The sequence below is a fragment of the Xyrauchen texanus genome, chromosome 17 (genome assembly GCF_025860055.1).
Source record: "Xyrauchen texanus isolate HMW12.3.18 chromosome 17, RBS_HiC_50CHRs, whole genome shotgun sequence".
Classification (NCBI taxonomy): domain Eukaryota; kingdom Metazoa; phylum Chordata; class Actinopteri; order Cypriniformes; family Catostomidae; genus Xyrauchen; species Xyrauchen texanus.
Genome location: NC_068292.1, coordinates 37,704,591 through 37,732,507, shown reverse-complemented (window position 1 = coordinate 37,732,507; position 27,917 = coordinate 37,704,591). Strand labels below are relative to the sequence as shown.

General features: G+C 39.8%; 1 pseudogene; it reads left to right on the top strand.

Annotated features, from left to right (window-relative positions):
* The first annotated feature begins 6 nt into the window (after positions 1-6).
* On the top strand, positions 7-26,622 carry LOC127657688 (protoporphyrinogen oxidase-like; annotated as a pseudogene).
* Positions 26,623-27,917: the final 1,295 nt, after the last annotated feature.

Genomic DNA, 27,917 nt, shown 5'->3' with positions numbered 1-27,917 from the left:
GCGGCCATGGCGCATGCATCCACAAACTTCTTCCCGTTACTGCAGCCTGTGCCGGAGTTGTGTCAAAGTCTGTTCCCCCTATGTTTCCTCGGTTAGTGTTCCCCATAGCGCCGTTAAACTTTAAACATAGGGGGAACAGACTTTAACACAACCCCCTATGTTTCTCTGGTTAGTGTTCCAGTATTGCCATTAAACATTAAACATAGGGGGTAACTTACTTCGACACTAACCTAAGTGAAAACATAGGGGGAACAGACTTCGACAGCACTGTTAAAAATTAAACATAGGGGGATTAGACTGTTCCCCTTATGTATAATATTTAACGGCACTAATGGGAACACTAACCGGGGAACATAGGGGGTTGTGTCGATGTCTGTTCCCCCTATGATTCCCCTTTGAAGAAGTCTGTTTTCCCTTTGTTGAAATCTGTCCCCCCCTATGTTTAATGTTTAATGCCACTAAGGGGAACACTAACTGGGGGAAAATAGGGGGAACAGACTTCGACACTAAACCGGGATCATCGGTCTTCGCCAGCACAGTTGAAGTTAATATTTTTTGTTAAATAAATCCTTTGAACTGCTCCTCTGCTCTTGGGTCTCTTTGTCTCACTCTCGCTGTCTTGACATTAACTCTTTTTATTATCTTAAATATAAATAAGACATGCTGTCATTTAGAGTAACTTATAGTGCCTTCTTTTAGCTGGTGGTCAAGTTATTCAATGAAAAATGTATCTTTCTGATGCACAGTGCCCTGTACTCCATTTGGAGCTGTGTGGTCTTTCTCCAAATTACATTTTTAATCTGTTTTCAATATGGACCTTTTACAGTTTCTTTTATATATTATTCTATTATTCTTGAATAGTTACTTTTTCCATTATGTATTGGCTAGTCATTCATTCAGTACCAAGTTGTTGTCTGACAGTAGATAGAACCTCCTCTACATCGGAATACCCAGCCATGGCTTTTAAGGGGACAAAACAACAATGTTTTAATGCCACACTAAATAAGACAAGGACATAATGGACATGTATCTCTGTGGACCTTCCTTCATTCTCCCTCTATTACAGTAGATCTTCGTCTTTTAATGTACATAAATAATCGTGGCCTACTGAAAAGCAGACGTGCCCCCCACACTATTTAAAAAGGTGATTTTTGTCCACCGCACTATTCCAAGTTTAGCCCATAACGAGTCCAAATGGTGGATTTGTATACAGTATTCTTTGTGTTTTGTTACTTTGGGCTGATTAAGCAACACTTATGTGATAGGCCGTCAGTAAGACAGTCTAATCAATGCAGCTCCATTCATTTCTACAAAGTTGCTTTCAACAATGCTCATTTATCCATGTTTTTATCGGCATTGATGTTGCTCTAAATTAATAATCAAGAGATAAGGAACATACAAACGAGAGTTATTTATAGCAAGATTGCACCCTATGCAAAATTTCACTGTAGCCGAAAAGCTGATAAACTAATTTGTTGTCTCTTGGTTAGATCACTGTAATGCCCTTTTAGCCAGAGTTTTTAAATCCGCACTCAATACGCTCCAATATGTACAAAACTCTGCCACCTGGATCCTGACTGGGACCAGGACATGCAATCATATTACTCCTGTATTAGATTCCTTGCACTGGCTCCCGGTCAGTTTCTGTGTCGTTTTTAAATTTATGATGCTGACATACAAAGCATTACATGGCTTGGCTCCTCATTATTTATCTGTATTGTTAATCCCTTACACCCTAAATTGCAAATCGCTCCTCGCTGTCTTATTTGTTGACTGTTTCACAAAAGCGTTTAAAATCTGTGGGTGATAGGGATTTTTCTGTCTATGCTCCTACCCTTTGGAACTCTCTTCCTCTAGAACTTAATGAAGCTCAGACTTATGAAATTTTTAAAGCTCAACTTAAGACATACTTTTTAAAACTAGCTTGCTGTTGTCTATTTTTTATTTTATTTATTGTGATATGTACTGCTTATTTTGTGTACAGTGCATTAAGAAACTGCTTTTAAAGGAGCTCTATAAAATAAAGTTTATTATTATTATTATTATTATTACTGTTACCGCTTAGGGGGAAAAAATATTTAAAAAGTCAAAATTATTTTTGCATTTATTAATATTATGCCACAAATAATGTTAATTGAGCTTAACTTTTATTGAACCAAAACAAATATTTTAAAATACCCTAATTTAATTAGTTACAATATAGGCTTTCGTTTTGTTGCAAGGGAAATCTGCCTAAAATTGATCTGGTCTTAGGTATACTTTTTGAAACTCTCTGAAATGGCAAATTGACAGCACCAACCTTGCTTCTTTATTATTACAGCATTTTGCTTCCCCACATTTAAAGCAGGTGATTCAATCAGCGAGTGATTTTTGAGGTCCCGCTCCAATAAAACAAATACCTTTTTGCCTGTTCCTGCTTTCATGGTTTGATGTTGCTGTGATGCCTCAGGACCTAGACAGCTTGCAATCATTGAAGCGAATATGAAAGTCATTACTGAGCAAGATGTTACTAATTTGAAACATTAATGGTGCACTCAGTAATTTGTTCATCATCAGGATGTTTTACACAAAGAAATGATCAATATTTTTTTATACTTTCTGGTTAATATTGCATCAGGTTTTTTTTATTTTATATATATATAAAAAGATGTGAAAGCATGTGGAAATGTAATTGTTTGATTGAATATATATTTTGTGTTTGTTTGTATGTTTGTTTTTATTCTTTTCATTTTTGTTTTTGGGCTTTTTGTATATTTTCCAAAGGGGTTAAAGAGGGGGAGTGGTATCAGTATGTGACTTAAGTCAGACTCAAACCTGGGTCTCCATGTTCAACTCATTCAAATTAAGTGCAAAGTTATGCTCACCACATCACTTATTCTCATGTAATTTAGGTTGTGCTGCTGGAGGGAGGTGGGAGGTTTGGCGGTTGGTTAAGCTCCACACGGAGGGAAGATGGAGCGGTGTTTGAGCATGGACCACGAGGGGTGCGACCTGCTTTGAATATGGTATGCATGTGAGAATATGTTCTCTTTCATCATCTCGTGTTCGAGATCCACCTATGGGAAGGGCATCCGTACCTGACCTCTGCAGAAGCATCCAATTGCACCAAGTCTGGCTAGACAGACAGAAGCGCGTGTCCTATGCTCGGTAAGGTCCCGCCCCTTACCTAAGGGCATATAACAATCTGCACGCGCTGCTGCTCCTCAGTTGACATTCGCTTCTCGCGACCTCTGTTTTGTACTCAGCTCGGTTGAAATTAGAGTTTTTCACTCACCCGTCTACAGGAGGATACATCGCACAGATCAGCCTCCGCCTGACGTGATTAACCTTTTTCAGCCAACTTAGCTGTTTATTGTTTATTGCAAGCCGCCCAAGCTCGCTCTAAACTACCACCAGGCTGCCCGCCTTTTCTCTCTCCTGCTCCACGCAAGGATTTTTCGGAGTTTTCGAACATTTATGGCATTTTCTAAGCCTACGGCCTCCTCTGGGGGCAGCCTATCGCGTGCCTGCCCGGCCGCGTGCGGTGCCCTCATCGCAGCCAAGGATTCCCATCCTTTATGTGTTGTGTGCATGGGTCTCAAACATGCGGAGGAGGCTCTAGAGTTTCCGGAAAACTGTAGCCACTGCCTGGCGTTGCCTAAAAAACTCCGCCGCCGGAGGCTCAAGGTCGCCGCTACCCAGTGCACCGACCTCGAACTCTCCGACTCCGATGGGGGTAACGGTGATGACGACGCGCTCCTGGTTTCCTCCCGGGGCGCGGCCTCGCTCAGCTGGGCTGATCAACACAACCCGGAATTTCCTGAGGAGATTCTCTCAGTGGACCCCTCGTTCGCCAATGAGCCGGCTGGTTCTGGTGACTACGACGATGCGGGCCTTCTTGAAGGTTCGGAGGACGAGGATGCCATCCCGTCTTCTGTGACTCAGGCTAACGCCCCTGCAGCCCTCACCCAGTCTGTCCTCATCGAGGTTTGTGAGCGAGCGGCCGCTCGCCTCAATATCGAATGGCCAGCTTTACAAAGTGCCACTGACCAAGAGAGGGACGTGTATGACGGGAAACTCCTGGGACCTCCTCCAGGCTCGAGAAAACAACTTCTCCCCGTCCTTCCTGCATGCACAAAGCATATGAGGTACTTTTGGGGGACCCGCTGGACCTAAAACACGGTCTCGCGGGCCTTGAAGTAAAGGACATGACGGCCCTTGGGATGGGTGACCCCCCCGCCATCGAGCCCTCTGTCGCCAGACACCTTAATCCATCTCAAGGTGGTCTACTTGCCCCCCCCAAACCTGTTCTCCCGAACAAAATGGACCGGTTTTCTGCCTCTATACACCAGGCCTCTTACAAAGCCTCGGCCTTGGCCGTCAGAGCCCTCAATGTCTCCTCTCTTCTGTCTGCATACCAGGCTGAACTCCTGGTCGATATGGGGCAACAATCAGGGGTTTTACTCCCGTTATTTCCTAGTTCCAAAGAAGGACGGCTCTCTCCGTCCTATTATGGATCTCAGAGTGTTAAACAAACATTTGAGGAAATACAATTTCAGAATGTTAACACACGGCACACTCGCAGCTCAATTCATCAGAACGACTGGTTCACATCAGTCGATCTGAAAGATGCCTTTTTCCACATCAATATGTACGCCCCGCACAGGAAATTTCTTCGCTTTGCCTATCAGGGCATATGCTACGAATTCACAGTCCTCCCTTTCGGCCTCTCGCTGAGTCCGAGGGTGTTCTGTCTATGTGCGGAAGCGGGCTTAGCGCCGCTGAGAATAACGGGTCTCAGGATCCTAACATACATAGACGATTGGTTAATCATAGCCAATTCCAGGGAAGAGGTGGTGCAAGACACTCGCCGTGTGCTCACGCACATCACATCACTCGGGTTCAGAGTGAATGTGAGCAAGAGCAATTTCACACCTGCCCAGAGTGTTATATTCCTGGGTCTGGAGCTGAATTCAATCTCAATGCGCTGCGCCTTTCACAAGAACGCGTTCGCTCTCTAATGAATTGTCTATCACAATTCAAGGAGGGGACGAATGTGCCATATCGCAAGTGTCTCAGATTACAGGGTCTTATGGCATCAGCTATTCAAGTTTTGCCTTTGGGCCTTCTGCGTATGAGGGCATTCATGAAGTGGGTTTTATCCCTCCACTTCAGCCCATTACGCGACCTCTGCCGCTCTGTCACAGTGACGCGCTCGTGCACAGCAGCCTTGCGCCACTGGAGGAGTGCAGACATGTACGCACATGGGACCCCTCTCGGGGCTGTTATGTTGCGAAAAGTGGTAACGACAGACGCGTCCTTAACAGGCTGGGGAGCCACTCAGGAGGGCAGGACGGTGAACGGTTCGTGGCCGAGCGAACTTCGTTCAGCCCACATAAATTATCTGGAGCTCATGACCGTATGGAAAGCTCTGAATCATTTTCTTCCCCGTCTGCAGGGGCATCATGTGCTCGTTCGCTGCGACAATACCACTGCAGTGGCACACATCAATCGCCAGGGCGGCATGCGCTCGCCCAAGCTTCATGCCCTAGCTCACAGGCTTTTGGTGTGGAGCAGGCGGCACTTCCTGTCGTTACGCGCAACCCATGTTCCAGGTGTCCTGAACAGGGGCGCGGACCTTCTGTCGAGGGGGAACCCGCTCTACGGAGACTGGCGACTCCACCCCCAGATAGTGGGCATGTTGTGGGAGAAATTCGGGAAGGCGAACGTAGATCTCTTCGCCTGCGCGAAAACTCCCACTGTCTTATGTTCTTCTCGCTAAAGGACGAGGACGCGCCTCGGCGTGGACGCACTTGCCCACCCGTGGCCCAAAGTGCTGCTCTACGCGTTTCCCCCTGTGCCTGTTAATTCCTACCCTGGCCAGGGTGAGAGAGCAGGGCCTGTCCCTAATTTTGATAGCACCCAGGTGGCCCAAGGCACCATGGTTGGCAGAGATAATTCCTCTTCTGCATGCCCAACCGTGGCCCCTCCCTCTTCGCACAGACCTGCTGTCTCAGGCTGAACGGGGAAATATATCACCCACACCCGGACAGGGTGGCTCTGTGGGCTTGGCCCGTGAGAGGACAAACTTAAGCTCGATGGGGCTCCCCCACGGGTGGTTGCAACTATACAGAACGCTAGGGCTTCCTCCACAAGGTCCCTATATGACTGTAAGTGGCAAGTGTTTGAAGGGTGGTGTGATGAGCGTGGTTCAACATCATATCAGTGTTCAGTCTCTGATATTTTATGTTTTTTACAAGACCTTATGGATAAAGGCAGGACTTTTTCCACTATTAAGGTCTACCTGGCAGCTATTTCCGCTTGTCATGTTGGGTTTGATGGCTTAACGGCAGGGCAGCACCCCCTCATTCGTAGATTTATGAAGGGTGCCCGCCGTTCTCTCCCAGTTACTAGAAGGACTGTCCCTGAATGGGACCTCTCCATGGTGCTGGAGGCTTTATGTCAGCCACCTTTTGAGCCCCTGGGAGGCGTTTCCCTGAAAATTCTGTCTTTTAAGACAGCGTTGCTCCTGGCCTTAGCATCAGCTAAACGTGTCAGTGACCTACATGCACTCTCTGTTCATTCCTCGTGCACTAAATTCTCTCTTAGTGGAGATAAGGTTTTTCTTAAGCCTAACCCGGCCTTTATGCCGAAATGCTTCCCAGCATTCTCGTGTGAGGTAATGGAGCTTTCCGCTTTTCACCCTCCTCCTTTTTCATCTGAAGAGGATCAGAGGCTGAATGGTCTGTGTCCGGTCCGTGTCCTGCGGGCTTACTTGGATAGGACCAGTGCTTTTCGGAAGAGCAATCAGCTCTTTATCTCTTGGGCTCCTCCTCACTCGGGGAATCCCATTTCTAAGCAACGCCTCTCACATTGGCTTGTGGAAGCTATAATTTTGGCTTATGAATCTTCAGGAGTGCTGCCTCCAGAAGGCATCAGAGCCCACTCAACGAGGGGCATGGCCGCCTCTTGGGCTCTGTTCAGGGGAGTTTCATTGCAGGACATCTGTTCTGCTGCCAGCTGGGCTTCTCCCCATACTTTTGTACGTTACTACCGACTGGATGTAACCAGGACCCCGGTAGCTCATTCTGTCCTGGGGGTGGGTTCTTCATAGCCCCTCCCCTGTTGGTTCCTTTTTTCTTTATATATGTAATATATTTTATATATATATATATATATATATATACATATATGAAGTAGGGAAAAAGGGGTAATGGGCCGGTTGGCTGTACACATTCATGTCACCGAGCATGCATTAACATTCCTGCTGGGTGTTGTCTTTACTGGGTGCTGCTGGGCTGATATTTATGTTTGTGCCACTAACATGTTTCTTCAGCTCTGCCAGTACACAGTTCTCACTTGTGTGCTTCAGGGTTGCCATGTGTGTAATTACGGGACGTGTCAAGCACCGCCTCCTTGGGGCGACCGTTCCCTTTTCTGGCTTGCAGGACCTCACTGTGAGTGTATTGGGCAATCGGGGAGCTGTCCATGTCTCCCATAGGTGGATCTCGAACACGAGATGATGAAAGAGAACAATAGGTTACTCACGTAACCCCGGTTCTCTGAAACATCGAGTGGAGAGATCCACCAAGCTTGCCCCGCTTGCTGCACGAGAAGCGAATATTCTTACTGAGGAGCAGCAGCGCGTGCAGATTGTTATATGCCCTTAGGTAAGGGGCGGGACCTTACCGAGCATAGGACACGCGCTTCTGTCTGTCTAGCCAGACTTGGTGCAATTGGATGCTTCTGCAGAGGTCAGGTACGGATGCCCTTCCCATAGGTGGATCTCTCCACTCGATGTTTCAGAGAACCGGGGTTACGTGAGTAACCTATTGTTATAATGTTATGTGAGAGTTGGCAGACGTGCACATATTTACAATAATTTATTTTCACTGTTAAGGCTCCAGCACACTCATAAAAAAGTTATTCTTCGTTCTTTGCTCAGATAAAGAAAAGTGAGCGTAGAGGAGCATTTAAATATAAGGATGCACAAGACAGCATGTAAAACACCAACTATGATGTGTTATCAATGACAACATGCCTCATTCAATGAGTCGACTTCACACGAGATCAGTAAAGAAGCTGTTTTAAGTTAACAATTCAATTATTATTTGAAGTAATATATGCAGTAAAAAAAAAAATATTTGTCTTGTTTACATTCTGAATTCATGCCGCTAACACGCTAAGCGTGGCTATAATAAGCAACAAGTACACTGTTATTGTAATTTATGATGACACTGATACTACTGCAAAAATGTATGTATAAAAGATTGTTAATGGGCAGAATACAGACAAAAGAATGATGATGGGTATATCTTTGTGCAGATGTGTGAATGGCTTCGTCTGTGGACGGCACATGAGTGAATGGGCACTTAAAGGAATAGTTCACTCAAAATGTTTAATTCTCTCATTTACTCACCCTCATGCCATTTGTATGACTTTCTTTCTTCTGCTGAACACAGAAAAATTATTTTAGATATCTCAGGTCTGTAGGTCCATTCAATGCAAGTGTATTGTGGCAAGCCTTTGAAGCTCTAAAATGCAGATCAAGTCAGCATAAACATTAAATTCCAGTGGTTTAGTCTTCTGAAGTGATTCAGTTGGTTTTGGGTGAGAACAGATCAAAATGTAACTCTTCCCCCCCCCCCACTATATATCTTGATACCAGTCTCCTTGGCGATAATGATTTCAAGCTCAATTACACTTCCTAGCGCCATCTAGTGGTCAGCGCACGTGTCAATCACTAGGAAATGTAATCGAGCTTGAAATCATGATCATAGGTAGAGACTGCAATGACATGATATACAGTGAAACTGGAATTAGTTGTCTGCCTCAAAGTAGGGTGAGTTCCAGGTCACCTACCGATGAAGTGAACAATTGCCAGTAAGGTGTTTAGCAGCCAGAATTAAGTTTTCCTTAGAACAGTTTGCCCTGGCGAGCTGGTACGAACCACTGAAATGAACTCAAAAACATCTATGTTTTGGCCATTATATATATATAACACACACACACACACACACACACACACACACACACACACACACACACACACAGTAAATTCAGTATATATACTAATATTTTATCCTAGGCCTATTACATTTTATCACAAAATATGAATTGATGCTGGTTTAAGTGCATAGAAGTCCATTTATATTTGGCAGACACTTTTATCCAAAGCAACTTACAGAGCCCTTATTACAGGGACAAGCAACCTGGAGTTAAGTGCCTTGCTCAAGGACACAACGGTGGCAGATGTGGGGTTCGAACCAGTGTCCTTCTAATTACCAGATTATGTGCTTCGACCATTACACCACATAATTTGCACATAAGATTAGTGGCCAAATGTATTACACTAGTTTTATATAAACACGTATAATGTTTAATTTTTGCAGCTCTACCTTTAAAGTGGTGTGGATGTTAAAAGTTTGTTCTGGTGCAATGCCTTGCCCCATAGACTTCCATCGTAAGTGCGCTACTAAACTTAGGAATAGGTTGAAATTATGTTTTTGTGGTAAACCTTAATAAATCTTCTATTAAACCCAAAACATTCCTTTATTACCCCCAACCTTGAACTAATGATAGTTTTCTTGTGGCCACAAGAGGGCACCAATATACTATTAATAGAAGTGATTCCTTTGCTATGTATCATTCTACCCAACAGTTTATTTCTAATATAGTTTGAATTTTCTTACACATACATTATCTACTCTGATTTACTTAAAGTACCTCTCGAAAGTATGCAAATCCTGTTTCATGTGATACAAATTGTCGGCTGCCATATCACCCTACGGCTATTGCCTGGTTGCCCACTAAAGCCAAGCAGGGTTGAGCCTGGCCAGTACCTGGATGGGAGACCTCCTGGTAAAACCAAGGTTGCTGCTGGAAGTGGTATTAGGGAGGCCAGCAGGGGGTGCTCACCCTATGGTCTGTGTGGGTCTTGACTTTTTGTGGTCATTAAAAATCCCTAGGGCACTTTCTTGTAAAAGAGTAGGGGTTTAACTCTGGTGTCCTAGCCCATTGGCCCCTATCTATCATGGCCTCCTAATAGTCTCCATCCCTGAATTGGCTACATCACTCTACCATCTCCTCTCCACCAATAGCTGGTGTGTGGTGGGTGTTCTGGCGCACTATGGCTGCCGTCGCATCATCCAGGTGGATGCTGCACACTGGTGGTGGTTGGGGAGATTCCCCCTATACTATGTAAAGTGCTTTGAGTTTGAGAAAAAAAGTGCTATATAAATGTAAGTTGTTGTAAGACTAAGTACCTGTCAATGAAATGTAGTAAATAACTAATAAATAACTTTTCCCCAGGCGATTAAAGATTAATGCCTATATTTATGAAAAAACAACATTGTGTTCTAGTTATTATTTCTTATTGAGTTATTGCCATATGCAGGTGTCTGAGTTGGGTCTTGAATCTGAAATCTGCCTGTTACGAAGCATCACGTGGCTTCCAAGAACCGGTACCTCTATGTGAAGGGACAACTGCACAAGATGCCATCAGGACCTGGGTGAGATGAAGCACAGTTTTGTGTCATCTCTGATTTGATACATTAGTAACTATTTTAAGTCTTTATGGAAGTCTTTATTAGTTCTCCAAAAATGAGAATTGTCATCGTTTACTCACCCTAATGTAGTTCCAAACTTATGTGTAACAGAAAAGGAGATGTAGGCAGAACATTAGGGGCTGACTGCCTCCGTCACTTTTTACTTCAGTGAAAGGTGACTGAGGCTGTCAGTTACTAATATTCTGCCTAACATCTACTTTTGGGTTCCACAGAAGACTACATGTTTGGAATGAAATGATGGTGTATAATAATGACAATATAAATTTTTGGGTGAACTCCTTTTAATAATTCTATTTCTTCCTTTACTTTAGTGGGGTTCTGCGCACCATTTCTCCTTTCTCTCGTCCCATAATCCAGAGCATTCTGAAGGAGATGATGATCAGTAAAGGGAAAGAAGAGGATGAATCTGTGCATACATTTGTGTCTAGACGTCTTAGTTCTGAGGTGAGACGTGAGATCAGAAGTTCAATGACCTGTTAAACAATCCATGTTGTCCTTGTGCTGTACGGTGCTTCATTGCCACTGCAAATCAGACTCAAATGTATGGCGGCAAGGGGAGACTCTGAAACAAACTGATTTGTGTTGTGTGTTTAATCAACCCTGTGTGTGTGTGTGTGTGTCTCTCCCTACAGTTGGCAGATATAGCCATTGACAGCCTGTGTAGAGGGGTGTTTGCCGGGGACTGCAGGCAGTTGAGTGTGCGCGCTTGCTTTCCACCTCTTTATGAAGCAGAACAGACGCGGGGCTCCATCGTGCTGGGCATGTTGATGGGTTCAGGTAAGAGCTCAAGGAGCCTTTAGACTTAAAGGGATGTTCCAGGTTTGATACAAGTTAATCAACAGTATTTGTGGCATAATGTTAGTTAACACAAAAAATAATTTACTCAACCCTCATTTAAGTAAAAAAAAAAAAAAAAAACGCTGAAAATTTCATAAATGTTGGAATACATACTGTTTTAGAAGTATATCCTCAAGATATAAACATTATACATGTTAATATGACTTTAGTGTGACGTAGGGAAACAAAAAGAGGGATTTACAAGCATCACAGCGGTTACCATATTACAGGATTTTCCTCTGTTATGTGGTCAGGACAACAAAATGGTAATATTGGATATAACTTTACAGAGATAAGTTCACTAGTAAGTGATTTTATCACACTAAAATCATGTTAACAAATATAATGTCACAACAGGTGGCTAAAAATGTGAAACTGTATTTTTTTTTTCTTCGTATACTAACATGAAGAATTTATTAGGTCATTATGTACAGCTGTAAAGTTAAATAATATATTAATTATACAGGTACATTTACATGAAAACGAAAAAGTTATTGAATGCTGATAGAAAGAGATAGAACGATAGAATTCTTTAAAGGCATTATTAATATTATTATTATTAATATCAATGACCGAGGTAACATTTTCACCACCAGCAGGTTTCACTAAGGGGATGGTAGAAAAAGACTCTCTCTGCTTTATATATCTAGCCAAACGTTTTCCTGTGTTGTCCCCCGAAAGTATAACTGTCTGGCCCTGAATAACCAAAAGACAAAATCTTTATTTCAATCGGGTCAATTCTCTGAGGCCATCAGATGACATTCAGCGCTTCAGCTCTGCCTCGGCACTTTAAAAATTCCCTTTCAACTCAACGAGTTCTCTTGCTTTGGATTTTTTGGTAAATGAGGCATAGTCTATGATCCGACCTTTAAGAACCGCATTAAGTGCCTCCCAAGCCACGCCCACAGAAGATACCGAGGAACAGTTGGTCTCCATATAGACATTGATTTCAGCCTTTAACATTTGTTGGAAATCAGGATTTTGCCATAGTGATACATTAAAGCACCATATGATAGGACGATCAGCTGTCTTTCCGGTCTCCCTGTAGTGTTGTTTCACTGTATGGACATTGCAATTTATTGCCCTGGCCACATTTGCAGTCCTCATGCCTCCATGCAGCATGCCTAACGCACGTTCACGCAGATGAGCAGGGACTCCGGGCATCTTTCTTTTGGTGTTTTTCAGAGTCAGTAGAAAGTTTTTATAACTGTGACCTTAATTGCCTACCGTCTGTAAACTGTTAGTGTCTTAACGACCGTTCCACAGGTGCATATTCATTAATTGTTTATGGTTCATTGAACAAGCATTGAAAACATCGTTTAAACCCTTTTATAATAAAGATCTGTAAAGTTATTTGGATTTTTACAAAATTATCTTTAAAATACAGTGTCCTGAAAAAGGGAGGTTTATTTTAACTTCGCTAGCAGGCAAATAGACTAAGGTAGCAACTGGTTTAGAAATTGCGTTGTTACTATCATAAAGGTTTATTTTTCCCATTGTCCTTCCTCAAAAATGAAATCAAGCACTGCAGTACATCAATCCATAATAAAATGCCCCATTACAGTAGCTAAAGCTATCTAATGTACTACCGTGCTAAAAGAGCTTCCTTGCTAACTATCAGTCAAATAAAATGTTTTACCTGTTGAGCAAGAAAAAGCTATCTCTGGATTGGTTTTAAATCCTTTCAGATCTTTTAAATCCTTACAGATCCTTTCAGTTGTGGATAGCAACATGTCAAGACATCAGCCAGGAAGTTAAAATTTGTGGCAAATTGGCTTGAGAACAACAAAGTCAAGGTATTGGAGTTGCCATCACAAAACCATGACCTCAATCCGATAGGAAATTTGTGGGTAGAACTGAAAAATCATGTGCGAGCAAGAAGGTCTACAGATCTGACTCGTTACACCAGTTCTGTTTGGAGAAATGGGCAAAAATTCCAGGAACTTATCGTGAGAAGCTTGTGGAAGGCTACTCAAAACGTTTGACCTAAATTAAACAATTTAAAGGCAATGATACCAAATACTAGCAAAGTGCATGTAAACTTCTGACCCACTGGGAATGTGATGAAAGAAATTAAAGCTATAAAAAAAAATTCTCTCTACTATTATTCTGACATTATACTTTCATAAAATAAAGTAGGTATCCTAACTGACCTAAGATGGAATTGTTTCTACAATTAAATTTCAGGAATTGTAAAAAAAATAAAATAATAATAAATAAAAAATAAAATGTATTTGGCTAAGTAGGGCTTCAGACAAAAAAATCAATTAAGGAGCCATTGACTCCTATAAGATAACAAAATCAGGCGCTGAATAACTTTTTTTAAGTGCCACAAAAGAATTAACTTACGTTTTACGTTTTTAAAACACTTACTTTCAGTCATCCTGTCATGTGTGACTTACTTTCAGTCATCCTGTCATGTGTGTACGTCTGCCATCCTTTTACAGCATCAGAATTTTCATCCATCTTGTGGATGTCTTGCGAACTGAACTTATTTTTTCAACTTGAGAACTATATACAGTCACAAAGAATTGTTCTTTACACAGAATCTGAGCCAGCATCACTGACCACAATTATGTCAGCATCACATGGCCATTGAGTAGTTTGGCCTCCTCCTCCTCCTTTTCTTTTTTCAGAAAGCCAACATTTGGCACATGGTTTAGAATCAAACTGTTCAAGTGATGGGCCCTCTGTGCCATCACTTGATGCTCTGATGTTTACCCTTCAATCTGTTGCTTCACTGACTGCACTGACTAACTATAGCTGGCTAACACAGCAAACAGATGTGATAAACATGAGTGATATGGTTGTCAGGGACAAGGTTAATGTTATATTAGTTACATTGAAAAGGGAAAATGATGCGGTCATTGTTAATTAACTTTTCAGTATGTATTTAACAAACTAGTTGGCAACTTACCGATAAGACACCGCTTAACTCTGCACCGCTTAACTCCACCCTGTTTGCAGAGCCACCGTCAGTTCAGAGTCAGCTCTGTAAACAAAGGAGTCGGAGCGCACTCTGCTGGACAAACTATGTTATGGCATCAATTCTAAAGCATGTTTTCTGCATTATATGTTATGAATTACATTACTTATCTGCGCATATCGGTAAACGTATACAGCGATACAGATATATCGGTGAAAGGCTAATATCGCCCAACCGATATATCAGTCAGGCACTAATAAGTAGTGTTGAAATGTATCATAAATGAGGTTACCATTTTTAATGGAAAATTGCTAATATTTATGTCTTCATAAAATGAATTCCATTTTATATTTGAAGGTATTTTTAATACCTTATATAAAGACTCATATAATGATTTAAGAGAAAGTGTTATCAAATATTGTTTGCTGTTTATTTTAGGAGCTGGTCATAAAGTAGTTTCCTGTGTGGTGGCTAAGAGAGCATCAAAAGAGTCCTGGAATCAGTGGTCTTTGAAGAGACAGAAGCTCTAGAGGATACGCTAAGGAGACAAGAGCGAGTGGAGCTTCATCACAACGCCAAAGTGAAGAGTCTGAACATGGACGGGTGAGGTTGGGAGGTGAAATGCATTCCCAGCAGGATGCTTTTTCTTCACAAATATATCAAGCGTTACATATCTTGACATCTAACTGCATTGAGCTGACCAAGTGTCTATTTGTTAAGACCATTGGTGATGAGGAAAAAAATTATGTCTTTTTGTTTTCCTATATTTTTTATGTAGATTAAACTGGAGGATGGGATCTGTTTGAAAGCAGATCATGTGATTTCTGGCGTACCTGCATCAGATAAACATACTCATCCCACAGTGGTTTTAAAGTTGTTTGAAAGTAGGTTAGTTTTACAGCAGCTGTAACACCAAGTTTCTATTTTAACCAGCCTTGATGTCAGTGCTGCCCCCTGCTGCTCAACCCCTATCAGGTGAGCTGCGATCCATCACTTCTGTGACTGTTGCTGTGGTTAATTTGGAATACCAAGGATTCATCCTTCCCGTTACAGTAAGATCTTGCTTTAGTGATCATAACTAAACTGACTGGCTGACTAACTGACTGTAGAGACAGAACAGAGTATTTAGAAGAATTTTTCATGATCAAGAGTATATGTTTACATTACCTGGAAGATCCTTCTTAAATCACTATACATGCATGAAAGCTCTGTTTTGGTATTATTAATAATGAGTGTGAATATATGTATGTGTGCACATGATGTGAATGTTTTAGGGATTTGGACATTTAGTGCCTTCCTCAGAAGATCCAGGTGTGTTAGGGGGTTGTGTATGACTCCGTTCCCTTTCCACAACACAATCGGAGTGGAGGACCAACTACCAGACTGACGGTGAGACCTTAACATGTGTGTGTGTGTGTGTGTGTGTGTGTGTGTCTATATATATATATATATATATATATATATGACACACACACTCACTCACCTGTACACCTGTACTATATCTACTTATTCGTGTGATTATCTAATCAGCCAATCATGTGGCAGCAGTATAATGTATAAAATCATGGCGATGTGAGTCAGGAGATTCAGTTTCTTCACATCAACCATCAGAATGGGGAAACATTTTTGATCTCAGTGATTTGGACTGTGGCATGATTGTTCGTGCCCGACAGGCTGGTTTTAGTATTTCACACACAACAGTCTCTAGAGTTTACTCAGAATGGTGCTAAAAGCAAAAAACATCCTGTGAGCGGCAGTTCTATGGATGAAAACACCTTGTTGATGACAGAGGTCAGTGGAGAATGGCCAGACTGGTCCGAGCTGACAGAAAGGCTACGATAACTCTGATAACCACTCTGTACAATTGTAGTGAGAAGAACAGCATCTCAGAATGCACAACATGTCAAACCTTGAGGCGGATGGGCTGCAACAGAAGAAGACCACATTAGGTTCCTCTTCTGTCAGCCAAGAACTGAAAACTGAGGCTGCAGTAAGCCTACTATTTGTTACAGAAATGTAAAGCCATGGTCAAACATTTTTTTTCCCCATTCTGGTGGTTGATGTGAACATTAGCTGAAGCTGCTGACACATACAGTATCTGCACGATTTTATACATTACACTGCTGCCATACGATTGGATGATTAAATAATCTTATGAATAAGTAGATGTACAGGTGTACCTAATAAAGTGGCTGGTGAGTGTATGTATTTATAGTTTCAAAAGTTTGACTACCGGTCAAAACTTTTGAAACGCTTGACTGAAATTTTTCTCATGATTTAAAAAATCTTTTGATCTGAATGTGAATGCTTAAATGTTTTAAATGAGATCTGTAGACAAAAATATAATTGTGCCACCATATTTAATTGTAAAACTAAAATTTAATAAAAGAAAATATATATTTGAAATTAATGACTTGGACCAAATAATAAAGACAAGCAGCCAATAAGTGCTCAACATAGATGGGAACTCCTTTTAATACTGTTTAAAAAGCATCCCAGGGTGAAACCTCAAGAAGTTGTTTGAGAAAATGCCAAGAGTACATGTCTGCAAACTCTAGGCAAAGGGTAACTACTTTGAAGATGCTAAAATATAACACAGTTTTTATTTTGGATTTTGTTTAGTCACAACATAATTCCCATAGTTCCATTTATGTTATTCCGTAGTTTTAATTACTTTACTATTATTATAAAATGTGAAGAGAAAAAAATTATAATAAAGTGCTTAAAAACTTTTAAATGGTAGTGTATATTGATTAATTTATTTATCAGATGTATTAGTTTACACAAAGATAACTTAAGAATATATAAATGGTACAAAATGGCACTATCGCGTTCTTTCTGATTTTACTCCAGCATGATTTGTGAATGTTCCTAAGTGCATCTTGTATGCGTCAATGGAAGCAAGAAAATCTAATAGTTTTGTAAAAAGTAGTTTACTGGCACAAATTAGTCTGAGACCTTGAAATAGTGCAGAATATTTCTTCATTTGACATCATATTTATATTATTTATTAATTTTATGTGAAAAATACTATGTATTTTGCAATTGAAATGAAAAAAAATCCCATATTTTTATGGTCTCATACTTCTGGGTATATAAACATATCCACCCACACAGTGAAGCACATACAAGTGTGCTTACTCTCACATAGCTATTCTCAGAAACTTGTGCATGTACATATTGCATATAAACCCTGGGTGCCTACTGTATGCTATTTCTCTGGTGTTTTGAAGTCAGAAAGACAGATGGGTGAATCTTTGATGGGTTCGCAAATGAATCTGAGTGCGACAGTTAACCTTAATTAACAATGAACTATAATTATATAGCATTTATTCATCTTTTTGAATGTTAATTTATATATATACTGATATATTTTTATATTACAAGTTGCATATGTTAACAAGTTAATGTTTTATGAACCAACAATCAAAAATAGGACTTAAAGGATTAATACATTTTATAACAAATATTTTTGTATTATTTGTTAATTATGCCTAATGCATTAACTAATGTAAACTATTACAACCTTATTGTAAAATGTTACCAAAATTAGGGAATGGATCTGATGTCCTCACCCTGAGTTTGGTGGTCTGATCTGCTCAGGAGAGATGCATCTACCTTATCTAAACAATATCCCAAACAGCGATGCGTCTCAGATAGGAAAACTTCACCCTTACCCTATCAGGAACATATTACACACAATAATAAAAATAGCCTCTGGTACTCTGTGGCCCTCGCAACAACATAAAAATTGCTGTTGAATTATTAATTTCTCCCCCACTTAAATCATTATTAATTTAATAGTTAGCAGTCCCTTGCTTAGGACATGTTGTTTTTCCCCCAGCTGGAAAACATCTATGTAGTTGAGAGGACAGAAATCTCTGAACATGCATGAAATGCCATTAGAGGAGTTTAGATCTGCTTTGAGCAGTGTTAGGAAACTGAATGACATAATGTAGCTCCCCAAGGCTGTGAGATCTGTCACATAAATGGAAGTTATTATGACGATTCCAGCTGTTATCATCATTGAAGGCAGTTTTGCCAGTGGTGTAATTTTTTAGTGTAATTACTGCAGCCATTTGTGTAATTTTTGAGAAGTGTGTGTGTGTGTGTGTGTGTGTGTGTGTGTGTGTGTGTGTGTGTGTGTGTGTGTGTGTGTGTGTGAGTGAGCGTGTATTTATCACTTTGTGGGGACCAAATGTCCCCATAAGGATAGTAAAACCTGAAATTTTTGACCTTGTGGGGACATTTTGTCGGTCCCCATGAGGAAAACAGCTTATAAATCATACTAAATTATGTTTTTTGAAAATGTAAAAATGCAGAATGTTTTCTGTGAGGGTTAGGTTTAGGGGTAAGGTTAGGTTTAGGGGATAGAATATAAAGTTTGTACAGTATAAAAACCATTATGTCTATGGAAAGTCCCCATAAAACATGGAAACACAACGTGTGTGTGTGTGTGTGTGTGTGTGTGTGTGTGTGTGTGTGTGTGTGTGTGTGTGTGCGCGCTTCAAGGTGATGATGGGGGGTGCGTGGTTCGAGCTGGCGTTTGGTAATCCGGATGCAGTGTCCAAACAGACGCTGTTGAATCGAGCCACTCAGGCAGTGACCTCTCACCGTGGTGTCACTTCATCTCCTGTGTGGAGCCTGGTTGCTTTACTCAAGGTGAGATTGTTTTTTGAAATAAAATAAAAAGCCATGAGATTGTGTGCATTACACTGATTTTTATCACCACCACCAAAACAAAATGTACAGCGCTCCTTAATTAATTTAGCGCTTGAATTAAGCAGCCTGTTATAAGGTTTTCAGCTAAATTTTAAAGTAAAACATATTTGAAGCAAATAAACAACATGAAAACATTGTTTTGGCCTTCAGATATTGTAATTTATGAATGTATGCCAATGTGGCTTGATTATGTTTGCTAGTTTATCCAAAAACTGTAACAAAAAGATGATATCAAAATGTAATCTGGCTTGAACTAGGTGTTTGAAACCAACATACAATACATATACAGTATATAATATAAAAAAGGGGTGTGTGTGTGTGTGTGTGTGTGTGTGTGTGTGTGTGTGTGTGTGTATCAAAGTTAGTTCCGGTCCTCGAAACTGATTGGATACATACTGTCTCTCGTCCAATGTGGAAACTCCAATAAAAGGTAAGCACTTGAGTTCTGTAATAGATCAGTCTGTTGAGTCTCTCAGCATGAGCCTTAATCCTGAATTTGTCCATTTAAAGCCGTTTAAAGTTATTTCCTAGCTTTGGCAATGTATTAGTAATACAGCGATCATGGAGTGCAGTTCTATGTAAACAATGACTAATGGATTCACTTTGTCACCAACTGGCTCATATTACACACAAAAAATTATCTTTTGCCACCACCTGCTGTCTAACATATGTAATTTAAAAAATAAAGTCAGTAACGCAACAGATATCTTTAGTTTAGAACAGCATGAATGCAGAGCGATTCACGCAGTGAAGCGTCTGAGTGCTGATGGTGTCACACCATCAGTGCTCATGGAACGTTTAAAATGGCGGAGGACATCGATGTTTCTATAGTGAATGACTCTTGCTCAACGGCTACCACGAAATAGAGAGGAATACCACTGCTTGGATGTCTATTTTCTACTGAGAAAGCTGACAGCATCTCTGATTGGGTGTGGCAACAGGTGATTGCACACGCTCCATCTTTCTCTCTCTCTCTCTCTCTCTCTCTCTCTCGTCTCTCTCTGTCTCTCTGTCTCTCACACACACATCCAGCCATCTATCTTTGTTTATCCAATAACTTGTTAGAAACAGCACAAGCTGTGACACTATTTCTGAAGTGAACTTTTTGAATTACATTTGTTTTGAACCAGCAACGGCAGATTCTGATCCGCTGCGTGATAAAAGTAGTTCCATGCACAAATGCGTTTTTATGACCGTACTCAGTTTTTCCAAATTATTTTAAATGTACTTGTTCATTGAACTGTTGTATATAAGCAATATCACATTCGCAATCGTGCTATATGGCCCTACATGCACTGCTGTAATAACCTACGGCCCAATCACAGCAGAGCTGATGTAGGGCCATATCGCACTCTTGCTCGTGTGATATTGCTTGAATATATATACACGCACCTAAAGGATTATTAGGAACACCATACTAATACTGTGTTTGACCCCCTTTCGCCTTCAGAACTGCCTTAATTCTACGTGGCATTGATTCAACAAGGTGCAGAAAGCATTCTTTAGAAATGTTGGCCCATATTGATAGGATAGCATCTTGCAGTTGATGGAGATTTGTGGGATGCACATCCAGGGCACGAAGCTCCCGTTCCACCACATCCCAAAGATGCTCTATTGGGTTGAGATCTGGTGACTGTGGGGGCCATTTTAGTACAGTGAACTCATTGTCATGTTCAAGAAACCAATTTGAAATGATTCAAGCTTTGTGACATGGTGCATTATCCTGCTGGAAGTAGCCATCAGAGGATGGGTACATGGTGGCCATAAAGGGATGGACATGGTCAGAAACAATGCTCAGGTAGTCCGTGGCATTTAAATGATGCCCAATTGGCACTAAGGGGCCTAAAGTGTGCCAAGAAAACATCCCCCACACCATTACACCACCACCACCAGCCTGCACAGTGGTAACAAGGCATGATGGATCCATGTTCTCATTCTGTTTATGCCAAATTCTGACTCTACCATCTGAATGTCTCAACAGAAATTGAGACTCATCAGACCAGGCAACATTTTTCCAGTCTTCAACTGTCCAATTTTGGTGAGCTCTTGCAAATTGTAGCCTCTTTTTCCTCTTTGTAGTGGAGATGAGTGGTACCCGGTGGGGTCTTCTGCTGTTATAGCCTATCCGCCTCAAGGTTGTGCGTGTTGTGGCTTCACAAATGCTTTGCTGCATACCTCGGTTGTACCGAGTGGTTATTTCAGGCAAAGTTGCTCTTCTATCAGCTTGAATCAGTCGGCCCATTCTCCTCTGACCTCTAGCATCAACAAGGCATTTTCGCCCACAGGACTGCTGCATACTGGATGTTTTTCCCTTTTCACACCATTCTTTGTAAACCCTAGAAATGGTTGTGCGTGAAAATCCCAGTAACTGAGCAGATTGTGAAATACTCAGACCGGTCCGTCTGGCACCAACAAGCATGCCACGCTCAAAATTGCTTAAATCACCTTTCTTTCCCATTCTGACATTCAGTTTGGAGTTCAGGAGATTGTCTTGACTAGGACCACACCCCTAAATGCATTGAAGCAACTGCCATGTGATTGGTTGATTAGATAAATGCATTAATGAGAAATTGAACAGGTGTTCCTAATAATCCTTTAGGTGAGTGTATATATATAATGTATGTATGTGTGTATATATATAAAATAGGGTCTAACATCAATACAATAAAATATTTGCATTTAATTATAATAATAAAAACGATATATAGTCAGTATAATCAAGAAATATAGTTTATTAGCTGAACTGTAGGCTGTTTATAGTTGCCAAGCAAAATAAAGAGTTAATATATAATGCAACTGATGTGCGGTCACAGGTGTGTATTTATCTGCTATTTTACAATAACTTCAAATGTGGTTTATGCATTTAGAAGTTTGAGTCAGAACTATCCACTTCAAAAGTATGTTATTATTATTTTTTTATCATTTTAAGCAACTTCAAGGCACATTTTATAGATATGATAGAAATACATATTAATTATCAAAGTAGATTTTATATTCCACTGAAAATGTGAGCCATTTACCTTTATAAATAAAATGTTTGCTCAAAGAAAACATATAATGGAAAACTATGAAGTCATACTTTAATGTTCACCATGCGACGTTCCATCCCAGTCCACCCAGACCAGACAGTTGGTGAAAGCAGCTGGTTATTAAGATCATCACATTGTTCGGATTAAAACCATGAGCCCATGTTTATAGTACAACACCTATAAAGTAAGCATCTTGGTGGGTGCATTGTTTTAATTTCACATGCGAAAAGATCAGAATCATGATTTATTCTAAGGGTCAGAGAGCAGGATAAAAATGGTCATAAGTGTAGAACATGGCCTCTTTATTTGAATAAATATTGATATTTATTTGAAGAAATTACTTCTGTCAGCTATGCACTACATCAGCTTTATAGATAATCTCATATCCACCAGACATCCTCTGTCTTCTCTCTGGGGTTCTGTTTTGGTCTGACATAAATCAAGGCAGATGGTCAATTTCTTTAAACATTGCCTCTGCCCTCTATCTCTGTGATGCTGGGAGATCAGTGAGCAAAACTGAAGGGAATAGTCCTGTGACAGTAGGGCTCAGGTAGGGTCACTTGTTTTCAGGACATATAAGACAGATTGTCATTGAGGGGTGAGGGGCACTAGCTGATCCACTTCATTTCAGACTGACTTAATTACATGGTTAAAAGAGTAAATTGAAAATACATATAGCCAGTCTCATTGACTACAGTGTCTTTGAGTGTTTTAATTACTGTTACACACTTTCACAAAGAGAAGGAATATTCAGACTGCTACTGTATCTGGAATCTCATATCAGGAAGTGTATTTTCCACATGAATGCCTTTTTTGAGTTATGAGGGGTTTCTTTGTGTATTTTCTTTAATTATTATTATTAATCTGTTATTAATCTTTTTGTTGTGTTTAGGACTGCATTCCACAATATCATTTAGGACACTGGAAACGACTTGGTAAGCCAAAGTTTATTTATATACCCTTTCCACAGAGATCACTGATGCATTTCTTCCTTAATTTAGCAGGGTAATTCTAGACTGTTTAATGAACATTATGTAGTTTATTTTTTTGTTTGTTTGTTTTTTACTGTGCTTTGTGTTATAATACCCTGGCAACAGGTCTGGGCTATACAGCTAGATTTATTTTATCGCAATATTTTTTAGCCTATTGAGGATATACAATATATATATTGATAATTATGTATTTGCTCTGAAATGGTCCAGCGGAAGCATCATTTTATCCAAGCAGCCACTGTAACCCAAGTAGATTCAATATTCTAAAGGCACTGAAAAAAAGAAATTATTTAAAAATAATAAAGGCATGTTTCCCCAGAGTTTCTCACTAAATGAACAGCAGGGAGAATGAGGTCTAAGCACTTTCATTGATATGCACTTTCATGTTTAAACATAGTAACTTAATAAAAAGCATTATTTACCTACATATATTTTTACGAAGATATTTTTGTGAATAAACAAGGTGTGCAAAATCTACTCCACCTTTTTTTGGAACTCAGTTAATTATTGCATATTACTAAAATATTACTGTGGGACAGAGTCAAGTTTATTAATGTAATACTGAACTATCGTTATTATTTTAAGGATTAGATTTGTTTTATATAAAAAATTATATATTTCTGTCCAATTCACCATCACCTAGAGCTTTTATTTTGACAGTGAAATCGCAGTGTGCAGTTTACAATGTTTCGCTTCTGGTGAAACGCTATCATCTCCATTTCTCTAACACTGCGGCATTTGAACATTTGTATAATAACTTGAATTGGTTACTAATGTTTGGAATTGTGCGAATGCTTGAACATACTTTATCTTTCACAATGCATGTGAACTGCTCTTGAAGCACTTAAAACACAAGCTCATGAGCTCATAATATTATGCATGCACAGAGCAACACGTCAATGGTTTATTCTGAATTGCACACTGACCATGTTTATCTGTCTTTTATCGCAGCCTTTTGCAGTTTAATAATCACATACAGTAGGACCTTATCACCATTTTTGTTATTTTTATTAATTGTGCAGCCTTGAAGGATCGTGAAATTAGTCTACTGCTGGGCTCTTTTAGAAATGTATTGGCCAAATAATAAGCACATTAAAATAATCCATATTGCTTCATTTTATATAGTCAGCAAAATCATCACGATTATGTCATGAATATTCACTATATTTACTTTTTCAAAGGGCAAAAATTATGTCATGAATTTTAAATATGTCACCGCAATAAGAAAAAAAATGAATAGAAATCAAGCCGCCTACTGTTTTGGGAGTAACAATACATTTTCCATCTTTTTTTCCTTCTGACTGCAGTAATCTCTCTTTTGGGAAGTTGTGAAAATGTAATTTTCCTCCATACACCCATGTCAAAGTTGACCCTGCCACAGTTTATTTCCACATTTTAAAACCTGGCGGGGAATATATATATATATATATATATATATATATATATATATATATATACACACACACACACACACACACACTCACTGGCCACTTTATTAGGTACACCTGTACATTTACTTACTGTATTAATGTGATTTATCTAATCAGCCAATTGTGTGTTAGCAATGTAATGTATAAAATCATTCAGATACAGGTCAGGAGCTTTGGTTAATGTTCACATCAACAATCAGAATGGGGAAAAAATGTGATCTGTGATTTCGACCATGGAATGATTGTTGGTGCCAGACAGGCTGGTTTGAGTATTTCTGTAACTGCTGATCTCCTGGAATTTTCACGCACAACAGTCTCTAGAGTTGACTCAGAATGGTGCAAAACCAAAAAACATCCTGTGAGCGACAGTTCTGTGGACGAAAAGGCCTTGTTGATGACAGGTCAGTGGAGAATGGCCAGGTTTGAGCTGGTAGAAAAGATATGGTAACTCGGATAACCGCTCTGTACAATTGTAGTGAGCAGAACAGCATCTTAGAATGCACATGTCAAACCTTGAGGCGGATGAGCTATGATAGTAGAAGGCCATGTTAGGTTCCACTTTTGTCAGCAAAGAACTGAAAACTGAGGCTGCAGTGGGACTACCATTTGTGTACCTTTGCAGAAATCCAGTTTTGTCAGACCAGGCAATGTTTTTTCAATCGTCTATTGTCCAGTTTTGGTGAGCCTTCAATGTTCAACGTGTTGTATGTTCAGAAATGCTTTTCTGCATAGCACTGTTGTAACATGTGGTTATTTGGGTTACTGTCACCTTCCTGTCAGCTTGGACCAGTTTGGCCATTCTCCTCTCTCATTAACAAGCCATTTTCTTCCACAGACCTGCCGCTCACTGGATGTTTTTTTTGTTTTCGCACCATTCTTGTGTGTGTGTGTGTGTGTGTGTGTGTGTGTGTGTGTGTGTGTGTGTGTGTGTGTGTGTGTGTGTGTGTGTGTGTGTGTGTGTGAGCATGTATTTATCACTTTGTGGGGACCAAATGTCCCCATAAGGATAGTAAAACCCGAAATTTTTGACCTTGTGGGGACATTTTGTCGGTCCCCATGAGGAAAACAGCTTATAAATCATACTAAATTATGTTTTTTGAAAATGTAAAAATGCAGAAAGTTTTCTGTGAGGGTTAGGTTTAGGGGTAGGGTTAGGTTTAGGGGATAGAATATAAAGTTTGTACAGTATAAAAACCATTATGTCTATGGAAAGTCCCCATAAAACATGGAAACACAACGTGTGTGTGTGTGTGTGTGTGTGTGTGTGTGTGTGTGTGTGTGTGTGTGTGTGTGTGTGTGTGTGTGTGTGTGTGTGTGTGTGTGTGTGTGTGTGTGTGTGTGTGTGTGTGTGTTGAGGCATGCAAATAGAGGACAGTTTTCTGCAATATTTTTTTTTTAATTAATTTCAGAAAAGATGAGGCAATACATCAACAAAAACAAGCTGCCCCTGATACTGACGGGAGCTTCCTATGATGGTGTCTCTGTCAATATTCAGTGGGCGGACTGCTGCTGAGGGTCTCGTTGGAAAAATGACTGAGTGAGATGTTTTTATTGAAGACAAATATTTTATGTTTCATAATATTGTGATTCCTGGGTTTGAATGGAAATTTAAGTGTCAGGATTGAAGTGTACAGCAGCGTAATGTCTGGAAAATCTAAAATTATTAATGAGGAGTTATTAATGTCAAGAGAACCTTGCACAAGGTATAGGTAAAATCTGGCACAAATTATTATTATTATTATTATTTTGGTGTGTGGTGAAATTGAACTTGAAAGAAGAATGTAATATTTTAAATTAGTTTAACTCGTTTTCTTGGCTAGAATATTGTCAAGAGTTTTTCCTAGAACATCTGCTTGTCTGTATCAATCTTGCCATTAACAAGGCTGCATTTATTTACGTCTTTCAAAATGCAACATTCACCACCTCGGCAGCTTTCAAGAGTGGCCAGGGGTGCAGTTCTTGAAATATAGCAAAACTTCACCTGTAACCTCCATTTCTAGACTGGCATGATGTGCCATTAGATCGGAGTGTCTTTTTTTTGCACTAAAAATTTCCATTACATTGAAGTATCGTCAAAGGCAAATTTGCGACTTACATTTTGCATTTGAACCAGCAGATTGGAAATGGCTGGGTGCGACTGAAGCTACATCTTTGTGTGAGTGTGTAATTAGTATAATAGATATTGCATTATAGCAATCTTGAATGTAAAGTTTTATTAGGAGTGTTATGTTAATTATGTAACTCAAACTATTGCATAAAAAGAGTTGTCTTTATTTATCCAGTATACAACTATTCAGTAAATTATCATGTATTTTTATACATATTATGCTAAATTGGTGCTCTTTAAATATGATCAGCAATAAAAATAATTGAGATGTGTTTGATATGTTGCTTGTAATGTGGTATTTTATAATAGGGGATCGGTTTACTTTGTATGGAATTATATAAAGAAGCCTCCAGCTAATCAGGAGTATACATTAATAAAAGACACAGCACAAATCAAATATTTAATGTACCAATTACTAAAGCCCACCCCCACCCTATGAACAAGCCCCTCTTCGAAAAATTGCGAGGTCACCTTGGAATATTATGGTTTGTATTTAAAGGTTTTGTTTCTGTTGACCACTCAGTTGGAAAGTGGTTTGACAAAAGTCACACTGTCAAATACGGATAAAGAAATCTGTGCCTGCCAGCAACATTGCAATGTTTCTGTAAAGTCCTTGTTGGTTTTGTTATTTGTGCATTTTAAGCGATTTCCTGTCTGGCTTCATAAAAAATTTTGATACTGCCACTAATCATTATTTCAAATGTCAATCTTGACAGCCATTCTAGGTCTAGCAATACTTATATTTTTTCTCCTTTTCTCTTATTTGACTCATTCACTAGCAGACACCATTAGCATTTGTTTAGCACAGCAACTCATTAAACAATGATGCAAAATCAAAGACAAGGATCTGAATGAACCTCCAACCCTAAGGATAAAAAGTATGTATTTGCTACTGATTTGACTGATACATCAAATCATGCTCTTTTTTTTGAGGAGAGTCTGTTTTACTAATGATCTGGTTTAGGATTTTGGCCTCACAGAAAATTAAGTGACAGTGAATTAAGTGACATTTATGCAAAATGACATAACATGGCACCTATCACTGCCCATCCAAAGTTAAATGTCCACTGTGTGAGAGTTCAATTTTCTCCCAAACTGGTGAGGTTTTTAAGGTTAATGATCTATCATGTAGAGGTAGAGCGATAATAGATTTTACCGGTACCAATTGCTACGTGTTGTAAGGCAGTTAACTCATTAATCAGCCGATAGTTTTCAAAATCAATTAAAAAAGAAATTGTCTTACTATGACAGAGATAGAGGCAACGACAGTCCAAAAATGAATAAAATCCCAGATGCAGTTTATTATGCAACCAAAATCCCAATACTA